General features: G+C 40.6%; 1 protein-coding gene and 1 long non-coding RNA gene across 3 annotated transcripts in view; one reads left to right on the plus strand and one right to left on the minus strand.

The window, feature by feature from the left end:
* LOC148139769 (uncharacterized) overlaps window positions 1–5,085 on the plus strand; it is a 39,193-nt gene extending 34,108 nt beyond the window's left edge. The window contains exon 3 of the long non-coding RNA XR_015753444.1: window positions 4,957–5,085. This is a non-coding gene — a long non-coding RNA (uncharacterized LOC148139769). The remainder of the gene's footprint in view (window positions 1–4,956) is intronic.
* Window positions 1–13,750, minus strand: part of LOC122540113 (MORN repeat-containing protein 1-like) — a 202,549-nt gene that overhangs the window by 112,853 nt on the left and 75,946 nt on the right. The window lies entirely within an intron of this gene.

Raw genomic sequence — 13,750 nt, forward strand, 5'->3', positions numbered from 1 at the left:
GCAAGCAAACCCTCACAAGTGATCACCCCATTGCTGGTGGTTGAATACCAGTGGTGTAGGATGAAATCTTTAAGTAGGCTTTACTTGCACCTTCAATTGGCAGCAGGGAGCAGGGTGAGTCATATTTTCCCATGATGAGGGCGAGTGGTGGACGTGACCTATATGGACTCAGTAAGACATTCAACAAGGTTCCCCATGGGAGACTGGTTAGCAAGGTTAGATCTCATGGAATACAAGGAGGACTAGCCATTTGGATACAGAACTGGCTCAAAGGTAGAAGACAGAGGGTAGTGGTGCAGGGTTGTTTTTCAGACTGGAGGTCTGTGGCCAGAGGAGCGCCACAAGGATTGGTGCTGGGTCTAATGCTTTTCATCATTTATATAAATAATTTGGATGTGAACATAAGTAATATTAGTAAGTTTGCAGATGACACCAAAATTGGAGGTGTAGTGGATAGAGAAGAATGTTACCTCAGATTACAACAGGATCTTGATCAGATGGGCCAATGGGCTGAGAAATGACAGATGGAGTTTAATTCAGATAAATGCAAGGTGCTGCATTATGGGAAAGCAAATCTTAGCAGGACTTATATACATAATGGTAAGATCCTAGGGAGTGTTGCTGAACAAAGAGACCTTTGAGTGCAGGTTCACAGCTTCTTGAAAGTAGAATCATAGGTAGATAGGATAGTGAAGAAGGCATTTAAAGTCACAGAGTCATAGAGATGTACAGCATGAAAACAGACCCTTCGGTCCAACCTGTCCATGCCGACCAGATATTCCAACCCAATCTAGTCCCACCTGCAGTCACCCGGCCCATATCCCTCCAAACCCTCCCTATTCATATACCCATCCATATGCCTCCTAAATGTTGCAATTGTACCAGCCTCCACCACTTTCTCTGGCAGCTCATTCCATACACGTACAACCCTCTGTGTGAAAATGTTGCCCCTTAGGTTTCTTTTATATCTTTCCCCTCTCACCCTAAGCCTATGCCCTCTCATTCTGGACTCCCCGACCTCAGGGAAAAGACTTTGCCTATTTACCCTATCCATGCCCTTCATAATTTTGTAAACCTCTAAGGTCACCCCTCAGTCTCTGACGCTCCAGGGAAAATAGCCCCAGCTGTTCAGCCTCTCCCTATAGCTCAAATTCTCCAACCCTGGCAACATCCTTGTAAATCTTTTCTGAACATCTTTCAGACAGGAAGGAGACCAGAATTGCATGCAATATTCCAACAGTGGCCTAACCAATGCCCTGTACATCCGCAACATGACCTCCCAACTCCTGTACTCAATACTCTGACCAATAAAGGAAAGCATACCAAACATAGGAGGTATAGTTAGTAAGTTTGTAGATGACACCAAAATTGGAGGTGTAGCAGATAGCAAAGAAGGCTACCTCAGATTACAACAGGATCTTGATCAGATGTACATCTCTATGATTTTATATACATTTCTGGACCAAAAGTCACTGAGAGATTGTTTGTTTTGTGAGCTTGAATGCTGCACAATGGAGCATTATCAAATTTAATTTTGCCCTGTTTGACCTCACAGTAACCTTCAACTCTGTCAGCCAGGAAGGGTTGTTGAACAGCCTCCATGTGGCAGCCTGCAGAAATTCACCACCATTCTCTGCTTGCTGCATGACAACATAAAGGCCAGGATCCTCACCAGCAGATCCACTAAATACCCAATATGTCTGCAAACAGGGGTGAATTGGGTCTTATGTTGTTGACAGAGGGATAAGGAGGAACAAATGGAACAGGTGATGAGGGCGCTCAGACAAAAGACAGTAAAAGAGAGAAAGGGGTGTAAAATCAGTGTAAGTGGTAGGCATGAAAAGGAGAAAATGGATCCACTGTGCTGAGAGCAAAGCCAGAAGAAACAAATAAGATGTGGTGGGGGAAGGGGCCAATGGAGGGCAAAGGTCATGTTCTAAAGCTGTTGTCTGCTATGTTGATCCCTAGAGGCTGCAAAGTTGCCTAAATTTAACTTAAGAAGGTTCAGATGAGAATGGATCAAGCTCAAACACGATAATCATAAAGGCTACCAGTTCTCTAGTTCCGTGATAGGACTATTGCTTCTATAAAATCAGCAGGTTGCATAACTTGAGCACGAGTTTCTGGTAGGCACACTGGTGTAGTACTGAGGGAATGACTGCACTGTCAGAGGGACTGGTTTTCAGATGGGATACAATGCTGAGGCCTCTTCTGCCCTTTCAGATAGTCTCGAAAGATTCAATGACCCTCAGAAGAATAGAGTAAGTCTCTCTGGGGATCAGGCCAACATTTATCCTTCAACCAACATCACAAGAACACGTGGTCTTTCTATTAGCATTTTACTGTTCCAGGGATCAGATTGTGCAGAAATAGTCTGCTGTATTTTCATACACAACAGTGATACACTTAAATCATATCGTAATTGGCTGTCATGTGCTTCAGGGTGTCCCAGGGTAATGCAAGTGGAATATAAATGCAATTTTTCTTCCTTTCTGAACAATTATCTAGACATAGCACATCGACAAACATTCAGCACACCACCAACGATGATCAGTAATAACGTGTGTACATCTACAAGATGCATTGCAGAAATTCACCAACGCTTCTTGGACAGCATCTTCTAAACCTACAACCGTTACCAGCAAAAGAACAAGGGCAGCGGATACATGAGCACACCACCACCTGCAGGTTCAAGCCACCATCCTGACTTTGAAATATCTTGCCGTTCCTTTGGTGTTGTTGGATTAAAATCCTCAAACTCCCTCCCTTTCAGCATTGTGGGTGTACCGACATCAAATGGACTGGGGCAGTTCGAGCAGGCAGCTCACCACCATCTTCTCAAGGCAACAAGGGATTAACAATAAATGCTGGCCAGCCAGTGGTGCCCACATCCCATGAATAAAAAAAAAAATCAATTCATGGGTGAGGTACAGTCACCCTTTGGAAGCCAATTCAATATGAGTCACCAGCTCCAGGAGTAAAATGGCAAGTGGAGAAACTGGGAAGGGGAGGTGAGAAGACCATCAGTGAAAGATGGAAACTCATATGATATTTATCACCACCAATGAATATCACATCCAATAAAGTTAGTGCAGAGGTATAGAAAGCTTCACTTGGATTGTTTTACTGTGTTTATTCAACCATCAGAATAAACCACCCAACTGCATGATTACAAAAGAGCTCCGGAACATGTCAGGTGAACCAATCGCTTTGGTGAACTGCAAACAGGATTGCATAAAATTTGACCTGCAAAGGATTATAGGGGAGTATCGTCTCAAGAGCTATTTGGCAGTACAGTTAATCTTCTGTGTACTGATAAATACTGGGTTGAAATACTATCAATTTCTGTCAAAACTAATACCAGGTTCAATGCTAGACAAGTTATTCCAGTCCTACAGTAAGTAGCCATCTGTAAATAATTCTGCCCTAAGCTGTACCAAATGATCTGTCCTGACCAATTAAATACATTCAGCAAATGCCCATATTTTGTACTTTCAATAAGATTTGTTCCAAACACTCCAGCTCAAACGCCACAAACACTCCAGCTCTAATCCCCAAATGTTGCTGTACAACCTCATCAAATACTCCAGATCTAACTCTCGAAGCAGTCCAGCTCTCTGTCCCAAAGTTTTCCGGATTTGTAGCATTAGACTTCAAACAGTGGTGATGGGCAGGGGTACAAGGGACAAAACTAAAAACTTCCATATTCTTACTCTTGAAAGTCACCGGTAACCGCTGTTGCGAGATTTGTTTGTACAGAAGAAGCTGTTGGCCAAAGGTAGGATTGCGTTCTGTGTAGTGCTTTCTGTGGTAAAATAGCCTACCAGCACTTCAATCTAGCTGCACACAATGAATAGCTACTTGCACAGGAGAGGAGAGGGGGCAAGTCACAATATCAGGTTTACAAGGGAGATTGTGTCAACAGAAGAGAAGAACTGTGGTTGCAAGAATTCCTGAAGGCTTCATTGGAGTACTGTCCCAGCTGACCATACAGGCTTCTCTTTCAATAGTTTCATAATCTCACAAATGAAAATGTTCAGAATAAATAAGAATTTACACAGGTTAGTTTAATGCCTCTATGATTTTTATCCAGGATTTCCTACAGCAGTATCTTGAGGGTTCATTAATTATTTCAAGGGACACCAGGGAATCTTGGTGGGTTGGCAACCCAACAGATAGCATTGCCAGTGAGTGTGTTAATTTTTATCAACTACCAGAAGAGTCTGATCAGATCAAAGGGATTTTATTTCAATGAGGAATGAATTCTACAGCAAGGCAATAATGGACAAGAAATAACCTTCCTGAAATTGTTATAAATCAGGGTACTTTCCTACTCTGTAAATATGTGCCAGAAATGTCTTAATAGCACCTCATCAAATCTCTGAATTGCAAAACGTCAAATAAGTTACTCTTCAGATTAACAATCAGGTGAACAGGAGTAGTAATTTTGCCCCGTAAACAACAGAGATGATTTACCAGTTCACAGTTTTGTGGTGTGGTTGATTGTGGGTTGATTTACTAACAATACCAGTAAAAATCCCCCCTCTTTCTCAAACAGACTCACAGGATTTTTGACTTCCACAAGAACCAATGGGACAGAGGTAGGCCTCAAGTGAATGCCATATTCAAATGAGAGCACTCCTTCCATTCTGCATAAGCAATACTAGCAGAGATTATGGGCTCAAGTCTCTGGAGTCAGGTCTGAAAGCTCAAGTTCTTTTTGGAGGCAACAGTGTTATCATTTCAGCCAAGAATGCCAATTTCACATTTAAGGATATATACCCAAGTTTCCTACATTGCAATCGTGCCTACATTTTATAAGTACTTTATCTGATTGACTGGAAAGCACTTTGAGACATTGGTGGTTGTGAAAAGTACAATACAACTTAAAGATTTTCTTTCATTTTTAGAATGAGTTATAGATGGTTTTACACAATTAATCCATATTTTCAGCAGCAGGTTTTACATTGTGCAGTAAGAAGGGTTACCCACAGGCGGCAGCAGTGAGTGTATCTGAAAGGGTTACCATTGACTGAACCTAACCAATGGAAATCTTCCACATCCAATTTTGATTGTGAGCTCTGAGGGAGGCACCAGCTGTGAAGAGGCAAATAACTCGCAGAAAACCAACAACCTGTGAAACATGCATAGCCCCAGGGACAGCAGTGCACATGGATCCTCCATCTCTATCCACGCTGAAACCACAGATGTGTGACATGTATTTGTGTCATTATACATGTTGTCTGTATTAACTCTTGCACGGTCATTAAACTCCTGGCACTGAATGTCTGTCTGTAGATCATTCTGACATAGATAGTGGCTTAAACAACTCCCTTTGACATAACAGATAAAATCAGTTTGAACTACCAGGACCTCTTTCTGTTTGATGCAAACAGAGCTGTTTTGTACTGTACCCCATTCTATCAGTTGACATGACATAAAGAAAGAAGTTAGAAACACTAAGGAAAGTCAGAAGGAACATTTCAACCCAAAAGAAATAGATTTGTGGAGCAAGCCATCAGGGAAAGCTTTATAGTGAACAGTTCAACCACAACTAGAAGTCGTTCTGGAGAGAGGCACAGAGAAGAAATAAGGCAGTAATATCTAAACTGTTACCGTTGGACTATATGTAGCTAGTGAGACATATTGTTCAGTTTTATTGATGCAAAGATTTCTTATTCATTGTTTGTCCTGCTACATTTCTTGAGTCTGAGGATAAGGATTCTTAGCGCTATTATCATGTTGGTGGATAATTGTTTAATCAGAAAATCAGGATTGAATAGTGTCAGCAAATTGAGAGTTACAGAAATTAATGAGAAATTAAAGTTTATATTTAAACTCCATGTTAGCAGCTACTACTGTTTTAGCTACAGTGAGAAAATGAGCAAGTGGAGTTGATCCATGACAATGAGCCATGTTTGCCAGGTTTAATGTGCTTGTTTTTTGTGTTCACGATTACTTTCTGTCACTGCTGGCACTGGCTAATTGCCCAAGTTGGGAGGCGGTCAGCTCAAACTTCACACGCTGCAAGAAGGATCCCAGGACTCCAAGTAACAATAGAGGCTGATGCAGTACTGGGAATCTGCCACCAGATTACAATCAGGTGCAATTACCATAGAGGGCTTCCTCCTGTGGGTTTGTTCCTTTTCTTTTGGTTGATGGATGAGGGGTCTAGTGACTCAAGGTAAGGAAAAAAGTGCGCTCAGAAAAATAGATGATATTTTATCCATTTTCTCTCACCATGTTTGAGTTGTTTTGGAGTGTGGATTGATCAAATTCGATTGACTTACTGAAATGCATGTATAAGTGGATATAATATGCTAACATGAGACTCAGGAAAGATAAAACAATGAAAACAGTTATTTGTTACATAAATCCTAAATAATTACTGAATTGAGAAGATTGATTATTGCAAGCAGCATTTCAGCAGGGTCTTTATTTTGAAGGGACCCAGACACAAGAAGAAAGGGACGGATATTGAGCGCTTGTAGTGAGTTGGGAAAGGTGATTGAAGGTTACCCAAAGAGCTGGGATGTCAGGAGGGTTTTCAAATATAGAAACAGATTAGACGTCACGAATAGCACAAAGATGGTTTACTAATATTTTCTTAGTGGTGAGAGACTTAGAGCCATGGAGGAGAAACAGGATATGCACAATTGCTATACTCTGATACAAAAAGTAATCAAAAAGGCAAATGGAAGTGTTGGCCATTGGATTTCAGTTGTAGAAAGCCTTGGTCAAACCCCATTAGGAATGCTGGGCTCAGGAAGGACACAAGTAGCCTTGAAGGGGATACAATGTTGATATATCAGAATTATACTGGGGTTTAAAGTGTTAATTTAGAAAGACAGTTTGCATAAATGTGGCTTACATTCCCTTGAGTTTAGATGACTGAAAGGTGATCTAATTGAGATGTTTAAAATGATAAGGGGATCTGATAGACTAGACACAGCATAACTATTTCCTCCGTTGGGGGAATTCGGAACAAAGCAGCATAATCTTAAAATTGGAGCTAGGACATTCTGGAATGAAATCAGGAAGGAGTTTTTCGCACAAACGATAGTAGAAATCTGAAACTGTCTACTTCAAAAGGTTGTGGATGCTAGTAAATGAAAAAAATCTGCTTTCACAAGTTCAAAAGAGCAACACAGGCTTTAATTAATGTTGGTAATAATAGAGAACAAACACATAACATGTTCTTTAGACTTCCTCTAGTCTTTTAATGGATGGCTTAAACCCATTTATTTTGACTTATTAAAGTCCATACAACTACTTTTGTTTTCACAATTACAATATCTCTAACCATTCCAGAAGGATTTATTTTTTGTTCAAAAGAAAATTTAAAGGAAGCTCTAAAATGCTGGAAAACTCACAATGCAGTGTCAAAAATCAAAACTTTCAGGGGCCTTTGTCCTGGAGATAACAAACCTTGCACTATCATCAGTCTCATCCTCACAATTTTTAACTTCACTATTGATATAAACACCACTTTAAAGCACCTGGGAATGCTATTTGCCCTCACAATGAAAATGATCAAATATTGGCCTCACCTACAGGTTAAGTAACAATCTTTCTACATTCCAACCCGTATTCACAGCTATATTTTAAAAGATATTTGCCTTTTGTCTGTCCAGGTTTGATAGGCTGAAAGTCCTTCTCTGAACTGTCTGATACCATGCTTCTTATATAGTGTTTTACATGGCCACAAAGTTCTTTACAACCAAGATATATTTTTAAGATGTAGTCACTGTTGTAACGTGGGAAACATGACTGCCAATATGCAAACATACACAGAGCAACTTAAACAGACTGCAAAAAGCAATGATCAGTTAATTTATTTTAATGAAATTGATTGAGGGATAAATATTAGCCAAAACAATGAGGATAATATCCCTCATCTTCTTCAAAATAGTGCAATGGGATCTTTTCCATTCACTGATGTGGGCAGAAGGGGCTTCAATTTAACATCTCATCTGAAAGTTGGCACCTCTAACAATGCAGTGCTCCCTCAGCAATATCGTACAATGTCAGGCTGGATTTAGTGCTGAAACCCTGGACTCAGAAAAGAGTGCTACCAAACCACAGGTGATTTTAGGGCAAGAGTCACACTATCAGCTTTTATGAAGCTGTTCATCAGCTTTTGGTAGGTTTCTGACAAAACATTGATGGAACAGGAAAATATGGTTAGGAAGTTAGATCAGAGGAAGGGAGGACATGTAAGACTGGACAGGTTGACCAGCAAGTAGAGAAGCACAATTGAATAATAACTGAAAAAGGTAGGAAATCAAGTTGAAAAATTCTTTCATGTGTTATGAGTATCTTTGAATGCTTGGATGGTGTGTAACCTGGAGGGGAGTTTGCAGGTGGTGATGTTCCCATGTGTCTGCTGTTCCTTTTCTTCAAGTTAGTGCAGATCATAAGTTTGGAGCTGCACTCATCCAGGCAAGTGGACAATATTCTATCACTTTCCTAACTTGTGCCTTGTAGGTGGTGGACTGGTTTTAGTGAGTCAGGTGGTGAGTTAGTGACCACGGAATTTGCAGCATCTGACCTGCTCTTGTTGTTACAGTAGTTACATAGCAAGCCCAACTAAGTGTCTGGTTAATAGTAAACCCAGGAGGTCTCAAAATTCCTCTTCAGATATAGTGAGGCCAGACCATCGCAAACAGCAAATAAACAGTGAAAGCTGAGTACATCCTTAAATATCTCTTAAAATGCTCAGCTATGACTGAGGGTTCTTGTAATGCAGTGGTAGTGTCTCTACCTCTGTGCCAGGAGACCCATATTCAAGTCCTATCTGCTCCAGAGCTGTGCCATAACATCTCCATTCAGGTTGATTAATTTTTTTCATTTAACTTACCCTATTTTTCTAGTCAACCTGTTCAGAGATGTTATACACACCTCTGGAGCAGATGGGACTTGAACCTGGGCCTCTTGGGTTTGGCTGGGCTGGGTGGTGGGCATGGGGAACCACTACTTCTAAACACAACAGGGCCCTCAAACAGATTGATTAGAAAATATACAAAATGATTTGCATATGAACGTCTGGTCTCTATTTGGAGAGGGTTTTTATTGAAGTGTTGGCCAGCAAAATGCAGTGTAGCCCTGATAATGAGTGGTACCAGGTAATTCAATTGTTAATCAAAACCTTCATCATACTCAGCCTCTGTTCCTGGTGTGTGTTTCAACTCCTTTATAAAGATGGTGTTCAGTAAAATAGAGCTCACAGGGCACTGCAGTTTAAATCACCATCTCAGCCGCATTGGAGACTCTTTAACACCTAAAGTAATTGGAGGAAATTGGCTCCTACAGCCCAGGAAAAGTGTGTCAATGGGCTAGTTGACAGTGGATGGTTCACAGTTGAACACAATTCTGTAGTCATCAAACATCCACTGAAATCTAGTTTCCAGACGGGGTCACTGAATAACAATCAGAAGCAGCAAGTTCATAATTACAGCTTTTTATCCACTCTGGACCAGGAAAGCTGAGGCCTATTATAACAGTTGGCATCAGCTAACCTGGCACAGATTGGAGATTGAATCTGGGACCTTCCTGGTTCATGTGGCTAAGTTCCACATTGAGTACCATTTTATCAACTAAGCCAATAGAGAAGAGATGGATGATTTGATTACACTTTTTGTAAATAATTAAAAGCAAATTCCATTTGTGGAAAACGTGATGTTTGGCAAAACAAGTTGTGTAAAATGTGCCCACATTTTCTGGAAAGTAAATTAGATTTAAATGTAAGCACCTCTAAACTGTGAATTGTTAATTATGTCATTACTTTCCCACACCATCTGGCTCATTCTGTCATCAGTTCCCAAAGATGTGATCTTTAGCACCAATAGTATTTCCAGTGATTCTATTTACATAAAAGCACTGCTGATCTTTAGAACATGCTAGGAAAGATGTAGTGAAACTTGAAAGGGTTCATCAAGATTTACAGGAATTTTGCCATTGTTGAAAGGTTTGAGCTTGAATAGGCTGGGGCTATTTTCCCTGGAGTGTCGGAAGCCAAAGGTTGGCCTTATGGAAGTTTATAAAATCATGAGGGACATGCTTAGAGTGAACAGTCAAAATATTTAACCCAGGATACAGGAGTCCAAAACTACAGGGCACAGGTTTAAGGTGAGAAGGGTAAGGTTTAGAAGGGACCTAAAGGGCAATGTTTTCAAGCAGGGGGTGGTGTGTGTATGGAATGAACTGCAGGAGGAAGTGGTGGAGGCAGGTACAATTATAACATTTAAAAGACATCTGGATGGGGATATGAATAGGAAGGGTTTAGAGGGATATGGGCCAAATGCTGGCAAATAAGACTAATTAATTTAGGATTTCTGGTCAACATGGACGAGTTGGACCGAAGGGTCTGTTTCCATGCTGTACATCCCTATGACTGTATGCCGAGTTGCAGATAGTGAAATGGATTGTCAAAAGATACAGCAGAATTTATATGGATTGCAAATTTGGGCACAGAAATGGCAGAGTTTAATCCAGACACGTGAGGTGATGCATTTTGGAAGATCAAATTCAAGCGCAAATCATACAATAAATGGCATAATCTTTAGCGGCATTGACACACAGAGGGATCTGGGTGTATAGGTCCACAGATCCCTGAATGTGGCAACACAGTGGATAAGGCAGTCAAGAAGACATACTTGCCTTGGGTCTCAAATATAAAAGTTGGCAAGTTACGTTACAGATAATACAAAACTTTAATTAGGCCACATTAGATCACTGCGTGCAGTTCTGATTGCCACACTGTTAGAAGGACATGGATGCTTTGGAGAGGGTGCAGAGAAGGTTTGCCATCATGCTGCCTTGTCTGGAAGGATTAAGTTATGAGGAGAGGTTGAATTAACTCAGATTGTTTTCTCTGGAAAGACAGAGGCCAAGGGGCGACCTGATAGAAGTCTACAAAATTGAGAGGCATAGATAGGTGGATAGTCAGATACTTTTTCCTAGGATGGAAAGGCTAACCATAAGAGGGTACAGGTTCAAGGTAAGAGGGGGAAAGTTTAGGAGAGAAGTGCAAGGAAAAGTTTTCAGACAGAGGATGGTGGGTGCCTGGAATGCATTATCAATGGAGGTGGTAGAAGCATGCATGTTAGCAAATTTTAAGGTGTATCTTGGTAGACAGATGAATGGAAGGCAAAGGGGTAGAAAGCATGCATGGGCAATAAGTGGCAGGTCTAAATAAGGAATAGGAATCAGCACAGGCTTTCTGGGCCGAAGGACCTGTTCTTGTGCTGTGTTGTATTGTATTGTACTATTCTATATTATATGCATTTAGACTTGTTCTGATTTGCATGCTCTAATCAAATTATATAGTGCTGTGCAACCAGTTCACACAAAGGAAGTGAAGTATGTCTTTCACAATTGTCCTTAATTGTGTTTGTACCCAACTTGGTGACATTACAGAAGATTCAAATCAAAACAAACTATGTACATGCCATCATGATCCCTTTAATTGTCTGTTAAATATACGTGTAGAATTCTCTAATCAGTTGTTTACTTCCTCTAAATTGGGACTGTCTTACTCTTCATTTCTCAGTACAACCTTGTTGTTCACATGCATGGCCTTCACTCACTACCACATCGACTCCAAACCTGTGGACTGCCTCAACATCATTTCAATATTTAAATTATTTAAGTGTGGGAAAACATTTTTCAGTGGAATTCTACTTTTAAATTATGCTAACAAGTCCAATAGTTAAGCCTCCCATCTGAGTTTATCCTTTGTGTCTCCCAAGTTGGCTGTCTCACCCAGTACAATGGTCTCAAGTGGAAAAACTCAGCAGCAAAGCCTTGGATAAAGAGGAAGAATTCAAGGTAGCTGCTGATCTTGTTCTAGCAATTCCTGCCAAAAAGGGTGAAACCTGTGAACAGTGGATGAGGAGTAGGGTCAGCACTCAGAAAGCATCAAAAGACTGTTGCTATAGAGTTGTAGTCCCTTTTCCTAGCTGTGCTACTATGGAGTGGGACTTCCTACTGGGTGTACAGAACTGATTGATTTACCCTATAAATTGATTGGTTGTAAAAGATCAGGGAAATCCCTTAGCCAAAGGGTTAATTTGTTGCTGAGATTCTCAGCAATGAAAATTATGTTGGCATCATTGAAAGACAATGTCGCAATTTTGATCTTTCAGCTTTTTTCCTCTCATAACTCTTGATCTTTAGATAATACACATATAGGAGGAATCATTTGGTGGTACAGTTGTAATTAAACACGTTACATTTCAGCCAATAAAGATGTCAAAGGCTTTTTAATATACGTTATACATCAAAATATCATAACTTTAGGGTGTTCCTTTGATGTTGATTAGAACAGAAGTTGTCTCTGGCAGCACATTGCTCAGGCACAGCTATTTATGAATGAATTCTCTGAAGCTTGCTTTGCCCGAGGGCCTGTCCATGGGTATCACTAGGAGAAAGGCTGACTTTGTCTTTCATCTCTTTGCCTGATCTATGCTGGCTTGCAGGGTCAATCTGTGAATGTTTATGATGTCAGTGCATTGAGGCACAAGATTTCCTCTTTTGGAAAAGGGTGGTGGATTTAATTTAAGATTCCTTCCTTTACTATCATCCACATCTGTATAAGGTGTCTAAATCTGTTGTAACAAAATTAATTTTGTCATTAACAGTCTGATTTATTTATTCTTAGATGTATTTCAGAACGGCAAACTAACTGAGTTAAAAAAAAGATCTTGGTGATAAGAGAGAGCATGATTTAGAGAGTTGTTGAGCACAGGATCATGTAACACCAGATAATGACTAGTAAGTACAGGAAGTGCATTTTTCTCTGAAATAACCTCAGTACACTAGACACAAAGGTCAGATAAATTAAAACAGGCAATTTACAGACTTCTGAATGATGCTCAAATGTGGTCTTTACACATCAATACAAAGTGAACACGTTCACCTTCTGAGGTAGAAGATATGGGCTGATACTCCTTGCCAGGATATTCACGCCGAGGTCCTGAAATTCCATTGCTGGCAGTCAGGATGTCTGACACTCCTGTTTTTTTTTCTTTTTCAAAATAACACTTGTTTTTTTTTCTTTTTTTTTCCCACACAAACACCTAAGTGCGGTAGTGCTTATTATATATTTTTTTTTTCCCCAGCACCCATGGTGTGTGTGTGCAGGTGTGAGAAACAGTGAAAGACACAAAGTGCACGAATCTTTATTCAATTTCCACCACCAGGAAGATAGGAAAACACCCGGGTGGCCAGTGACAAACACTGCCCTTCACATCAGAGGGCAGTGCTGTGTGAACACTCCTGTTTTTATCTGTAAACCAGGACTCCTTGATTGGACCAGATTAACAGACCCAAGCGAGGAATTCATATTCTATGAGATCCATTTCGCTGATCTCGTTACAATCCCTCCCCCTCTGGTTCCAAGGACATAGGCAGGTTCTTTTTCTTGTCGCTCCTCCTGGGATGTTTTAGAACCGGTTCCACTGACTCTGCCTCTGATATGAGTGGTGCATAATGCACATTAGCTTGCCTCTTGCACCCAGAGCATCTTGGAAGAAATTCATTCTCTTCTTCAGGTGGCAAAGGTGTTGAGGTAACGACATCTGCTGTGCCCATCTCAGATTCTGAGTAATCTTCAACGCAGCTTTCATATGGTCCACATGCTTGTCAGGACCATCACATCTACCTGAACTTTATACATCAGAGGATCTGACCTCACGTCAACCAAGCCTTTTACCTATGCAGGGCCATTTCTGTAATTTCTACAACAAAC

This window comes from Chiloscyllium plagiosum, unplaced genomic scaffold (genome assembly GCF_037043375.1).
Source record: "Chiloscyllium plagiosum isolate Xiang-an unplaced genomic scaffold, Cpla_swu_hap1 HiC_scaffold_37, whole genome shotgun sequence".
Classification (NCBI taxonomy): domain Eukaryota; kingdom Metazoa; phylum Chordata; class Chondrichthyes; order Orectolobiformes; family Hemiscylliidae; genus Chiloscyllium; species Chiloscyllium plagiosum.